Raw genomic sequence first — 14,768 nt, forward strand, 5'->3', positions numbered from 1 at the left:
TTTAAGCCTGAAAGTTGGGTTAAACAAATGGGTTAGACCACTGATCCTAGTGATGCCAGAAGTATCTTAGTTACAAGTAATGATTTGAGTTGTATTTATGTTCATATGTCTGAAAAATGCAAAGGTTCTTTTCGCCCATGTATTTGAGTGCAATACAGAAAATCAGCAACACAATCCACCTGCTCTGGGTAGGAAAGACACAGATAAATGCACATGGAGTGAGCAGAGATTGAGAATTGCCATAACAACTTTCACCTTTGTTCCCATTACACAGGTAACACAACTTTGAGCTAGGCACATGGCCATGCAATATATGGAAAGAATTTTCCAGTCAGTCCTGAAGCTACGTGGCTATGTGGCCAAGTTCTGGCCAATAAGAAATAAGCAAAACTGATGGCAATTCCAGATCATGCCCCTGGAAGGGAACTGACCCTCTCCTTCCCTTCCAATAAGAATATCTACCTTGGACCAAACACGTGAAGATAATCCCTTAGGGTTATTAGAATCGAAAGACAAAGTTCTGACAATTCTGTAGAGAAAAGCCACCTCATTCAGATTTTACTGCTCAGAGTTTTATGGCTCAAACTCTTATATGAGAGGCAAATAAATTTTTATTCTGTTTAAGACATTTTCAATTTATATCTCTCACCTGCAACAGAACCTAACCATAACAATAAGCACACTGTAGCACTTACCATGTGCCAGACTGACAGTTTTCTGGGTGGTTTTAATATACTAATTCATTAAATAATACACTAATCTGAAAAAGGTAACCTATTATTTTTTAAAAAGACTTTATTTGACAGAAAGAGACAGCAAGAGAAGGAACACAAGCAGGGGGACTGGGAGAGGGAGAAACAGGTTTCCCACGGAGTAGGGAGCCCGATGCAGGGCTCGATCCCAGAACCCTGGGATCATGACCTGAGACAAAGGCAGGTGCTTTATGACTGAGCCACCCAGACACCCCAAAGGTAACCTATTATTAAAGGTAGTTACAGTTGTAGAATTCAAGCACAGAGGTCAAGTAAGTGGTAGATCCAGGGTCCGAATCCAGGCAGTTTGGCTTTAGAGTGCATATGCTTTGTCTCGTGATTTAGCACAATGCTATACACTTACAAAATATTAAATATATGTTTAATTAATTAAGAGGTAATCCATTTGCTTAACACTGTTTAGCTGTATTTAGAAATCTCAACATGGGTGGCTTTGTTAATGCAGTTGCTGATTTTCTTCCTCTACAAGAAGAAAATGATTATTTTATATGCAGCAGTGTCCTATAGGACACTCTGCACCCAGCAGCTTTCTATGTAGGCAGTCTGTAGCAGCTCTGGAATTACACTAGCATATCAGCTATTGCCACGTAAGGACCTCATCCAACAATACTGGATGTCTTCCTTCCATCCTTGCCTATCAAGTGCCAAGGACAAAGTGATTGGTGATAGTGGAAGACTTATAAACATGAATGAGACATCCATTCCCTAAGGAATTCAAAATCCAAACACCTTTAAGTACAAGATCTTACCAAAGATCCCTTTTGTGTTTTTTTTTTCCATTAATACAATAGGACTTTTGAGTATGACAAGTCTCAGAAAACTATGTTTTCAGTGGAATAGAGAAAGGGGAATGCTAACAACTATAATGAGATTTTTTTTCTTTTAAATTTTTCTTTGCCCTCCAAAATACTATCTGGAATTTATGTGACAGAGAACAGACCCCATCTTCTTGAGATTTTCTTCCCCTTTTACTCCCATATATCAAAGAATGAATCCATAAAGATTCTTTTTGCAGAGATTCAGGTCTTCAGTGTTTCAATAATGAACAGCCACTTTGCTTTAGATAAATTTAATTAAAGTTTCAGAAATGAACTAAAAGCCATAGGGCTTTCTGTATTCTTGAAACAAAGAAGAATTTAACCAATTAATACATAAGGGGAACAAATGATTATTTGTGGATTCAAGGCACAATCTTGTCAGTCATCTTCATTGACAAGTTATAGATTATAAAATCCACCATGCCAGAAGTCAAGAATGTCTTGGTTGACAATTAATTACTAAGACCAATTCTATTAAGGTGAATTCTATCCTTCATTTTCCAATTTGGAAAATGCATTGCAGTTTTGATTTGTAAACCCGTGTGCCAGTATCAAATTTGAACTTTATATAAAATGTGGTATGTTGTAATAAACATTCTCCCAAATTAAAGGTATACTTTGTTTCTACACATGAGCACCAGCAAATGGCTGAATATGTCTCCCTTTATGCCAGCTTGAAGGAGAACACTCTTTTATTGAGGCTTACTGTCCTTAAGATGTTTAGAAGTATTCCTACTTTGCATTTTTAATTGCATTTGAAAGGGAGTAGGGAGGAAGAACAGTTCAGAAAATTTGTTGCCAATCTGAGAAATAAATTTGTATTTGCTTGTTTGCTACAGTCTGCCAGATCATATCTATCCATCCATCCATCCATTGATACAATACATATTCATTTCTTAATATAGTTAGAGTTTTACTGATCTAGAGTCCAAAGGAAAGCTTATGGACTCAGCTTGTCTGGAACACCTATAGGTCAAAATTCTGGAAGTGCCTTACTATAAATTGTTCTTCCTTGGGTCTCACTGGAGTAAGGGCAAGAGTAATAATCAGTCCACGTTTTTCCCTCTAAGCACTATCACCCCAGAGCAGGCCATTTGTTCACAGCCATCTGCAACATTCATCAGCAGTCTTTATGCTCACTCCACACTTCAATTTTCACAAAGCCATCCATGAATTGCATACATACATTAAAGTATAAAATTTTTGGAAGGAAGACTGTTACTTAGAATGATGAGTTTCTGGAAAAACTTTGCCTATTAGTTTTCTCAATACCAACAGAGTTTGGCTGGTACTGAATTGAAAAATGAATTGAAATTCAGGAACATTTTTTTAATTGCATTTCTAGGGGCCACAATTCTCTTCTTCAGCTTTCTATTCTTTACACCCAACTTAAGTCATTATCATGCATTAATCATGATCGTCTATCGTATCTATGAACTTCCACAAGTTAGCCAGCCCTAAACACTTCTGCATAATTACTCTCTGTAAACCTCTCAGGTATATTTTAGTATAAGTAATGAAAGTTTTCAATAAGTGGACTATGCCATAAAAATTGGCATTATTGTGACTAAGCCAAAATTTATTGTAAGACACCTTACCTTGACTATTATTGTTGATCTCAAAAACCAGAGGTCTGCTCACCTCTAGATTCTTTTTCATATATTTCAGATAAAAAATAATTCTATTTATATTTCAACACTTATTATCCTATGAAATATATCAATTAAGCATATCTAGCATAAACATTAACTGATTCCCTTTAAGTCCTCCCTAGCTGTCTTGCATTATAAACAAATTCAAGAATTATAACACAAGAATTCTTTGTCTACATAGCTACAGAAAAAATACCATTTTATAGATTGTAACAGTAATGTAAACATACATAATTTATCCCAATTAGCTGAAAGTCCTGACACATAAGATTGCAGCCATAGATCTATTAAGATGCAACAGAAGTGATATGACATATTGAGAAGGCTGGTTACCTTTATCGTGATTATGGAAACTGAAAAATGTGTTCTCCTGTTATCTATTCTGGACAGAATGCTTCTTCTGACCTGGTACACTGAAATAAATTGTCAACCAAACCCTAGAGAGACAAATCCAAAATGTAGCCAGAACTCCATATATTAAGTGAATTTTTGATAGAATACAATAGGGATCAAGGACAATGTGGCCTATTACATAAGTTAAAAAGGCTGAAAGGGTTGAAAATTTTCTAGGCTCTCTGGAGATGTGAACTAGCTTTGATTAAGTAGTTGAAAATACTCCAAACATCAAGGAAAGCACAGGTAGTAGAAGCAATGAACTCTCTCTCTCTCTCTCTCTCTCTCTCTATATATATATATATATATATATAAATTATATACTCGCTATTCAATGAGTCACAAGTCCCCAGGAGCCAACTAAAGCCATTTTCAGCATTGGTGTTCAGACGCTTCTTTCCTCTTTGGAGTTGGGTAAGATAAAAACAAAAATGCCCCTCCTTTGTACTTAAACTCCACAGGAAAGCAATTTTACAGAGGTACAGAAGCAGATCTTATTAACTAAAGTCTATTTTTTTGTACCTCTCCAAATTGCCCTCCCTTTATTATCAAGGTGTTCTAAAGAATGGGTTCTAAGATACCTTTATGAAATGTGAAGTACTTATCAGTGTTCAATGAACATTAAATACGTATACATTCTTCATTATTATATAAGTATTTGTTGATCCAACTGTATTTAAAATTTAACTCAGTAAAATTAAACTGTATCCACATCATCACCAGACAAAACAAGAATGTTTAAAATATGATTTTGGAGACCAAGAGATTTATTCCTTTGAAAAGATGAAATAAGTGCCACCAGCTTTTATTTAAATAATATTTTTTCTGTACAGTTTAACCAAGAAACTAAATTAAGGTATACATGATTAACAAATCTTTAAAAACCCAATGTAAACAGGCTTATTACATACCCAGGGTCCTAAAAATCAAACAGCGACTTAATTTTGTAATCTTATTTTTAATCAGTTCATGTAATTCCAGTGATGATCTAATACTTAGATTTAAAATTAAACAATATAGGGGCACCTGGGTGGCTCAGTTGGTTAAGCATCTGCTTTCTGCTTAGGTCATGATCCCAGGGTCCTGGAATTAAGCCCCGCATCAGGCTCTTTGCTCAGCAGGGAGCCTGCTTCTACCTCTCCCTCTCCCTCTACCTGCTAGTCCACCTGCTTGTGCTCTCTCTCTCTCTCTCTGTCAAATAAATAAATAAAATTCTTTTAAAAAATAAATAAAAATTTAAAAAATTAAATTAAATTAAATAACATAATAAACATATCAGAGATAAGAAAAAATTATTTGTTATGTTCAGGATTCAAGTCACAATCTCAGGTCAATAGATTCATAATGTTTTAAATCTTAAATCATTGACAATGAATATTTGATAATCAATACCCCCAAATCTCCATTGCTACCAAATTAGTTCCTATCAAACGACAAGTGGATATGCTAATAAGCATGGGCCACAAATGTATGAAAAAGTCTATTTGTGGCTTGCTTCTCAATATTATTACCCAAGTGCATGCTTTGCAAAATCCAAACTGCTTTGTTTCAGGAAACACATGACAGTCTCCCCCAGATTGGAATCCCCAATGTTCTTGTCCTTGGGAGCTGTAAAGAAGAGAGAAACTGTCTACCCAATTTCCTGTCCCTTTTTGTAAGAATGGGCTTTTAGAAATAACCCTTTCCTTTGTCCACGGTCAGATGGACCCTACCTTGATTCTTCTTGGGTAAATTGGTCCCTCCCTGTTGCCTCATAGTTGTGTTCTTTAAAATGAGACAAGAAAAAAGCACTGGCCACCTAACACTTGGTGATTATTCAAATCACTCGTACTTTAAAAATCAAACTGAATATCAAACGAGAAGAAGCCTCTAGTCTTCTGTCTTACAAGATAATCAAATTAATCACTGAATAACTAGATTAATCTTTTGGGATTTTAAAGTACTGAAAGTGGGACACCCTACAAAAATTACTTGCTATAAAATAAGAGCCAAACATCACTGAATTCATTGTCTGCTCCTTAAGTCATTATGCTTTGGGGCTTTTACTAATAAAATAGATGACGTCTAACTTATTAAAGGAATATTCGCCTTGGTTAATTCAGAACAGTAGCACCTGTGACTGCTAAGAAAGCAACTATCTTTTTAAAAGCCAGCCTGAAGCTGTGCTCAGGTGTGCACACTGAACCTTTTGTCTTTAGGCTTGGCAAACACCAGCTCAAAAATAATTTTGTGATTCAGAAGAGAAGATATTTTATGGATAAAAGATTATGAATTTCACAGCTGACTTGAGATCTACTCAAGCCAACAACATTAGTTTCTACTTTGCAAGTAGGATTTGTTCTGTCAGTGCAGATTTCTCAGTAAGTACTTTTCCCTTTCAAAGGCCAAGTCAGATTTCAAAGCAACATTTACATTTTTTTTAATACAAATCAAGCCACTGATTACATTAGCTCAGATTCAAAACTGATGCACTCTTTGTGTCCCCTCCTCCTACATTTCGGTTAAAATGGAAAGAGTCTTGGTTTCCAACTTTCAATATTGACATTTTTTTGGTGTAATCAAAATGCAGAAACATTGGCTTAGATGCAGAACAAAACTGAAGAAGGGATTAAGGACTGCAGTGGCTTTTCGCTGTTATAAGCGTCTATATGTTATGTGCGTATGGTATGCCTTTTTAACAACTAGGTCTATCTGTTTTTGAATAACACATAATACTGATACCATGTACTAGACAACATGCCCATGAAAACAGCTGAGGTACTATGTAACGTGTGAATTTACTTTCTTCCTTTTATTTGGTTTCTGCTTTTATCATTATATGTTTTGAAAGCTTCAGGATATGTCAGATTAGGCAAAGATCAAGAAGAAGATTAACTTTTGTCTGGGGGAGTCCTGTAATTGTGAACATCTCTAAAGCCTAAAAGGCAATTTAATTAGTCACTAAGTGGGGGAGTCTATTGAACAACAGGCTCTAATTGGCATTACTCCTGGTCATCTGAGTAGAACATAGAAAGGTTGCAAATGAAATGGCAATAGATTTAATTGCTCATTCTGAATATTCATAACAGTCCAAGACCTTGCCTCAAACCAAGTTTAGACAAATTCTAAACAATTTCATTTTTCATTATAATTGGTGATCAGGCCCAGCATACTGAACCCGTGTCTATGTAAAAACACCACCAAATGACTATTTCCATTATTCCTGTTTACTCTCAAGAGCTTTCGTGATGAGTTTATTTAAACCATGATCCACTGAAATCACTAATGACTCTCCAAGCTTCCCCTTTTTCTTTCTCTGGATTTATACATGTATTTCTAGAAATTGTGCATGTACCTTAAGAAATAATAATAATATAAAAAAATAAAAATAAAGGGGGCATGATAAGCTCCAGGTAATCAGTGATGAAACTTTGCTTCAGAAACTATCTCCAATGTGGAGTCTTGTGCACACAGTATCTAAGTTGGCATTCAGATTTAGGGAGAGGCAGTATACACAGTGCTAAAGAACACGGAAGACAGAAGTCAGACAGATTTTAGTTAATGACCTGAGCCACCAGTGTGGCCTTGGGCAAGTTTTTAAATTTTTCTGGCTTCATAATCCTCACCTGTGAAATGGAGCTAGTTTGCTAATCTCTTATGGCTTTGGTAAGGATTCCATGAGATATGTTTGTAAAGCACTTAATGAAGTGTTGGACACATAAGAGCTGCTCTAAATGTTAGTGATAATTTTAGGACTTAATATCAAAGGATCTCTCTTTAAAGACAATCACTGAAAGAAAAGAGAAGTATTTTCTCAATACTTTAATTGCCTAGAGTTGGACATTCAATCCAAGGTCCTTTCCCACCTACATATTTCTTATTTGATGTGTTTGTTTTTTTTTTTTTTTTTAAGAAGAAGGTTGAGTATAATTTGTCTACATTAACCTTAGTTATTACTTAGAACTCAATTTAGAACATTTGTAAAACAAGATATTCTTACAAGTCCAAACTGGGAAATCCTCAAACATCGATGTCTTTGAAATTGTACTGTACATACAGCTTTTTCTGGGCCACAGAGTTTCATCTCTAAAGTGATGGGAAATCAGGAGTGTCAGCTTCCAGCATTGCCTCTGCCACCAATTGTGAGGACCCCGCTCCCCTTCATCTGTAATATGAGAGTTTGCATCTTAGGTCCCTTCAGAGTGTCCAGAAGTTGTTTTAGAATGTAATCCCAATGTAATTTATGAAGAAAAAAAAAATCTCTCATCTTATATGTGCTAAATCCCCAACTGTGACAAATTCATTTTCATGTATACAAAATGCTGGCTCAGCTCCTCTGGCAGACCCCCATGGTGGACACTCTAGTTACACACAAAATCAGGTCAAACTGCCAGCCAGGAAATGTGAAAAAGGGACATGCTCCCAGCCTGCATTGTCTAGTCTAATTTTCCTGTTCCCTTAGATACCACCATTGGAGCCTTGCCAGATGCCTCTCTGGAAACAATTATTAATTGCATTTGTTCAAATTAGCCCTTCCTTCAAAGTCCCTTCCAAGATCACCACTACAGTGCTGTCCTTAGATCTTAAGGAGACTAACTTAAAAACTACCCAATCTTTCCCCTTCCAAACAGGTTTCTGCAGATAGACTCATGGGTAAAATAGACCTCATGATATTTCTGGTTCTTGGAATGGATTTTTTTTGGGGGGGGGGTTCAGGGCCTGAGGGATGCATCTAAAGTAAATAAAGCTTGTCATGTTGTCAGTTCTGGATGATAAATATGCACTAATAGAAGGAAAAATCCAAAACCACTTGCCTTTGCAATACAGCATTTTGTGAGTTTTAGCACAAGACTAGGCATATAGCAGTAACTTAGTAATACTCATGCTTGCTGAATGATAATTTGGCAAAGGGATCTTTACTTAAGCTAACAATTACCCTACATTACAGCCCCTTTTAAGTTTGCTCCCTCTGTCACGAGGATTTGGATGTGTTTGTCTTGTAGAATATAACCTTGTCTGCAGCTTCTCCAGGGCGGGGGGGGGGGGGGGGAGTGGGGGAGGGCATCGGGGAAAGAGAGAGAAAAAAGATTTGAAGCCTGTGTGTACACTTCTGAGCTGTCTTTGGCCCCCATTCATGCAAAGTTCCTAACCTTCAAGACTGGTTACAGTTACAAATAGATTCAGGACTGAGATCTGTGAGTGCATTTTATTCTTTGGTTCAGTAGGATAAAGGATCAACAGGCTTAAAGTCTGATCAGCTAGCTATGTACTAGGACAAGATATTTAACCTCTCTGTTTCCTCATCTATAAAAAGGAGAAAATGTTAGTATTCAGCTAGTAGTTATTGTGTGGCTTAAATGAGATGACATATAAGCTCAGAGGTATCACAAGGTTTGAATTAACATATATAACATATGGAGGAGAGTAGCAAAAAGATAGGAGTTCAATGAAAAGTTGCAGTTATTACAATTTTATTATTATTGTTACACAGAAGAAAACTTCATATTAAAATGGGCTGTTTTTTGAAAGTCAGTTTGAAGCACAGAAATTCATCCTCATGAAAATAATACTGCTTTACCAAATATCAGCTCCTACATACCATAACCTCTTTGGCTATAGTTCCTTTTGATATGTTCTTTTCACAGAGCAGTGACAAATCATCTTTTATTTAGTGCAGCCTGGGATAAAGGAGAGATTTACTAAATAAACTGCTCTCATATCCTGTAGTTCCCACATCCATGACCCTGTGTTTTAGGCAGATGCAACTAAAAACATGAAAGAAACAACTAGAAACATGGAAGAGAGGAACATAGGAGAGAGAAAAATAATCTCTCCTTTAGTTTTATTTATAAATATTTATCAGATTTAACTATAATGATAATGACACATTTTTCTTATCCTTATAAACTATGCATAACATGTCCTCTGATGTATCAGGAAATAAATGAAAATCCCATATCTAGTCATCATGCTTTTAAATTCGATGGAGAAATGTATTTTTCACTCTCACTGAAGCCTTTTGCTTCAAACTCAAGAAGACATTCTGGTTTGTCTTTAGATTATTACTAATGAATGTTCCAAAAATAGCTTAAGATTTAAACCTTAACCTCCAGTCTTAGATATAGCTCTGGGTATGAATGTTTACTTTAGCAAAACATGAAACTAAGTCTTACTCAGTTGCCTTCAAGTATTAAAATCTTGAAAGAAAATATCAACCAAGTAAAATGAATGAACAAATTGATTTACCTATCCTACAGGATTAGGAATCAACCTCTTTTAACTTCGATCAAGTAAGTTAAAAGTTTTTTTTTTTTTTTCTTGTTAGTTTTTCAGTTATTTGGGGAGGAGTGTTATTTCATGGTTTGTTGTTGTTGCTTTGTTTCTCATAAGATCTAGTTTCTTGCTCTTCAAAGTGTGGTCCCAGGACTGCTGGCATGAAGGTCAACTGGGAGCTTGGAGAAATGCAGAATCTCAGGCTCCAATCCAAATCTACAGAAAAAAATCCTGTATTTTAACAAGATGTCCTTGTTAAAAGTCTGAGGGCAAACAAATCAGCCAATGTCATTGGTGAGGGTTATTTTTTTCCTGTTTTCACCCACAATGTAGCTAACTCAAACTAGGAACTAAATGGTTGATTTTCTGCAACTGCTTACGATATTCTGACCCATGTGGGGAATGATAGATAAGGTGCTATCTACCTTCCAAGCCATCCGAGTCATGGCTCATCAAGCCTCTTTCATGATATTTTTCTTACCAGCTATTATAGTTATTTTCAAGATCGCCATATCTCTGTAAGTACTGTAAAAACTCCTTATATGCAGAAAACTGTCTAATGCTCTCAGCTTTAAGCAGAATAATTATTTAATAAATATTTATTACTTAATCAAAACGCTAGATTAGATTTCAAGGTCAGCCCACAAGTATTTACTCAACACTACATAAAGCTACAATAGAGTTTTGATGCTTCAGGCTCCATCCTGGGGTCTTAGGAGCAGAGGGGAAATGCAGTGCATGAGGAAGGAGAGTATTTTACTCCCAACAGTGCTGGAACAGACCAAGGCTACTTTCAAGCCCAGAAGTCAGCTTGTGGATTATTTTGACCAAGACTGTTTATTGCCCCCCTTCTTTTTGTTTCTTGGATAACGTTACTGGCCATTTAGAATGGTTCCCCATACAAGAGAGAGGAAACATTTCTATGTTGACATATTCATAGAAAACTAAAATTACAACATTGTAAAGGGAGAAAAAAAAAAAAACCTGCCACTCAATATATTTCATTCAGAACCAGGCTTTGAAAGAAGCAATGATCCTTTGTGCCCAAGGCTGCTCAATTTTAGCACTGCATCTTGTATTCTCTGAAACGATATTTTGTTTCTGTTTGGACCCCAGGCTGCTAAAATAGAGTCTTCCTCAGGCAAATGTACAAGAATACAGCATATTTTGTCCTCAAATGACTCTCCTTAAAGAATGATCTATCAATTTGAATATTAATTGTCCATACATCAAAAATTAAGTCTGTAACAAATATAACTTGTGTAATACTTCTGGAATTATGAAAGAACGTAACCAAATTTAATATATAAATTACATATGGATGTCATGGTGCCATTTTTTAACATATATATTTATACATGTATTTTTATGCATAGCTATGTGTTTATGTAATTGATATAAAGTAAGAGAGAGGAGAAAGGAGAATTTGTAAAGAAGATGCTAACAGATCAGAAAGAAGAATAATTACATCTTACTTTATAAGGCAGTATTTATAATTATCACTTGATGGAATGATGGGTAATATTTTTTACATTACTAAGTTTCTTTATATTTTTCATATTAAAAAGGTGGAAGAAACGAAATGCACTATCCTCTAATTTGTACAACATAAATTCTGTTTTTTCCTAGATAGTGGCAAAGGCTGTATAAACTACTGAGACCTTTAGATAAATATGTACACCAAAAATAAACATAAAAAATATTTTCTACTTTATGGGAGAAATAAGCTAAGAAGAGTAATGCCATCTACTCCTCTAGTAAATAGGACATTATATAAAACATGCTTACAAAAGGATCATGATTATCAAAGGTTATTTCATCTATTCTTGAAAACAAAACTAGTTGCAAAGATCACTTAATCAAATCACAATGGAGTGTACCACAACACTCAATTTAACAAATTATCTCAAACACAAAACAAAACAAAACAAAAATGGCCATCAAAGAAGATCAAAGCTCCCAGATATCAACTTACCAAAAGGTAATTTTGGAGAGTTTCTGTTCACAGACTAAGAATGTGAATCTGAATATTTAGAGAGATGCATGTGGCAGATAAGACCTACTTATGGTACATAAGTTTTGGTGTCCAAAGGGCTCTTAAATCCCCTTCAAGAGCAAGAATGAAAAGCCCTACACTGACAATCTTAATCTGGATGGATCATGCCAGCCAACAGGTACTCCTCCCCTCACAACCACACAGAAGGTAGCTAGAATTCATATTATTCACAGTGTTGCTTGTGAAGAATTAGAAATTTAAGAGAAAAAGACATGATGGCTTAAAAAAAATGAATGAATAAAGGGAAAATTTTTCTCAGGGCACACAATTTACTTTTGAACTTCCAAAATATTTTTTTATTGTAAAAAGAAGTGTCAAATGAATTACAATTAGAAATTTAAAATGCAAAAATATCCAAATGCTTACACGATATGGATTGCACAGTTTCTTCAATTTACTGAAATAAAGAGTTGTTGCCAAAGGAACATTTGCCTCTATGTTTCGAAATGTAATAACATGTATCTCCAATGTTATAGATCCCCACCCCCCAAGCAGTGAAGAAGTGTGTTTATATCTGAGCCACAAGATACAAATGGCAACTGTTTTGGAAAAGGAGAGTCATACCATAATAACCAAAAGGAAATGCAGAAAAATCTATAAACAACCACTAAACAGACTCACATTGAAAAGACTGACCATGCCAAGTGTAGACAAGATATTACGGGAATGTAAATTTGTAAAGCCACTGTGGGAAATAGATTGACGTCATCCACTAACACTCCAGAAATACATACTCTATGGCCCAGCATTCCCCCATTTCAGTCCTGTCTTTTACCAAATAGAAATGTGTGCAAATATGCATAAAGTAAAATGGACAAGAATGTTCAGAGTAGTCATATTTGCAATAGCCTCAAAATAGAGAAAACACAAGTCCATCAATAAGAAATTAGATAAATATAGCTTGACATATTTAGAAATCAAAATGTTATGCAATAATTTTAAAAATGAACTACAGTTATACACAAGAATATGTATGGATCTCACAAACACCAAAGTGCATAAACGAGGAAAAGCAAACTACGTGCTGAATGATTCATTTACATAAATTGTAAATACACAAAAAATTAGCATCTAGGGAGCAAAGTGAAAAGAGCAGGTACCTTTGGAGATAAGGAGCTAGGAAATGATTGGTCAGGGGCACGAAGGCAGGTTCTGGGGTACAGATTTGACCCACATGTGTAGTATTTACACAACTGTTTATTTTCTAATGATTCACTTAGCCACACATTTATGTTTGGTTCACTTTTCCGTATGTTTGGATATATTTCACATAATAAAAAAATAGAAAAAAAAAATACATAAGATGAAATAGTAACCAAAATTATTATTTGTGTAAATACACTGAGGCATAACACATTTTAGTGATTAATATGACTCACATGGGGTTGTTACCAAGTAAATTTGTGGGTGTACTTTTCAGAGAACAATTCACACTGTCCTGTGAAAACCATCAACTCAAGGGAACTCAACAATTATCTTTATTACTGTGTCATGATGGTCTTTAAATACTGTGCAACCACTGTTTTTTGTGTCTTGAATTACAATAAATGATAAATACGTATTTAAAAAGTGGAGGACACATGCATTCTTTAGAAAATTAAAACTCCTTTCACTATTATTTGAATTCCAGGGCAGGGAGACTGCTTGGAATATTTAACTTGGCCTTCCACCTACATTGGGGGGAAAAAAACCAAACCAAAACAAACAAATAAACAAAAAACCCTCAGGAGCCTCCTAAATATATAAACACAAGTATAAATAATAATAAATACTTTGGCACTTGGAACAGGGGAACTGTATTAAGGAATCAAGTAATAACTGCTTAATTTTGAGAGGCTAGTGTGGTAACTGAAGAACAGGGGTGAGCAGAAGGGAAGGAAAAAAGAACAGGATATAGTTAGTTATCATCTTGGCCTTAATAAATAGATGCTGATGCAATAATTCTTTATTAGTATTATTAACCACTACCTAAGTTCACTACTCTCTGAGTTTGACCTAATTCATTCATTTTCTTTAGGCATCTTTTTCAAGTAGGCTCCACACCCTGTGTGTGGCTTAAACTCATGACCCTGAGATCAAGAGTCACAAGCTCTACTGACTGAGCCACCCAGATGCCCCAACCCAATTCATTCATTAATGCAATTTCATTTCCTTGGCAATATTTCTCTTGGGCAAGATTGCTAGTAAATTCATCCCTTGTCAGTCCAACCAAATCTGAGATTTCTCCCTCATTCATTGTACACAGAGGAATGTGGATAGTCACAGATTCAGGATTTTGATTTTTTACCTTGTAGAAAGGGTTGTGTTATTAGAGGCTGAACAAATTATGCAGGGTTGGAGTGCAGTCATAGTATACATGGGGGAAAAAAGGAAAAAAAAGTGGTGTAGACACAGCCAATGTGGGTAAGAGAGTGGTAGGTCTATAAGATGACTGTTCTTTGTTTTTGGTTTTGGAAAATTTTGCAGTTTTTTAGAAAGGTCACAGAGTTGTGATCTAAATTCTCAATCTAGCTATTTTTGATAGTGCTTTTGACAGTGATCTTATATTTTCAGTGTAAACTCCCCCACCCCCAGCCCCGACAGTTCAGGTTATTTTATTCAGCCTGTAACCACATTTCAAACCATTGGCTCCAGACCTCTACATATGCTAAAACTGAGGTGTGTTTTGGGAATCAGAGATCTCTTCTGAATTTCCTTAGAAGATAATTCATAACCCTGCCCTCCTGAATCCTGTCACCTCCTCTCATCCAGTCACTAGAAAATGACTATATCAGATTCATTTCTAGGATGAGCCAAAATAAATCTATAGCAATTTCAGCAACCT

The 14,768-nt window shown here is 35.5% G+C and overlaps 1 protein-coding gene across 33 annotated transcripts in view; it reads right to left on the bottom strand.

The window, feature by feature from the left end:
- The window catches only part of NRXN1 (neurexin 1), a gene marked incomplete at its 5' end in the record, with an annotated part of 1,159,071 nt that overhangs the window by 382,938 nt on the left and 761,365 nt on the right, over positions 1-14,768 (bottom strand). The window lies entirely within an intron of this gene.

Source organism: Martes martes (assembly GCF_963455335.1).
Source record: "Martes martes genome assembly, chromosome: 9".
In the NCBI taxonomy this organism is placed as follows: domain Eukaryota; kingdom Metazoa; phylum Chordata; class Mammalia; order Carnivora; family Mustelidae; genus Martes; species Martes martes.